Source organism: Nannospalax galili, unplaced genomic scaffold (genome assembly GCF_000622305.1).
Source record: "Nannospalax galili isolate Female #2095 unplaced genomic scaffold, S.galili_v1.0 scaffold339, whole genome shotgun sequence".
In the NCBI taxonomy this organism is placed as follows: Eukaryota; Metazoa; Chordata; class Mammalia; order Rodentia; family Spalacidae; genus Nannospalax; species Nannospalax galili.
The window spans coordinates 1-557 of NW_008344185.1; positions in this window are offsets into that span (position 1 = coordinate 1).

Genomic DNA, 557 nt, shown 5'->3' on the forward strand with positions numbered 1-557 from the left:
TTTTCCATTTAGAATGATGTTGGCTGTGGGTTTGTTAAATATGGCTTTAATCATGTTGAGATATGTTCCCTCCAGTCCAAATCCCTCTAGGACTTTGAACATAAATGCATGTTGAATTTTGTCAAAGGCCTTCACTGGATCTATTGAGATGACCATATGGTTCTTGTCTTTGACTCCATTTATATGATTTATGACATTTATTGACTTATGTATATTGATGTATCCCTGCGTCTCTGGGATAAAGGTGACTTGATCATGGTGGATGATCTTTTTAATGTGTGTCTGTATGCTGTTTGCAAGTATCTTGATAATTTTTGCATCTATGTTCATTAAGGATATGGGTCTATAGTTTTCTTTTTTTGGTTGTATCTTTACCTGGCTTTGGTATTAGACTGATTCTGGCTTCATAGAAGGAATGTGGAAGTTCTCCTTCCATTTCTATTTTTTTAATAAATTAAGTAGTATTGGATGCAGATCTTCTTTAAATGTATGATAGAATTCTGCTGTAAATCCATCTGGTCCTGGGCTTTTTTTAGTTGGGAGGTTTTGAAACTAAA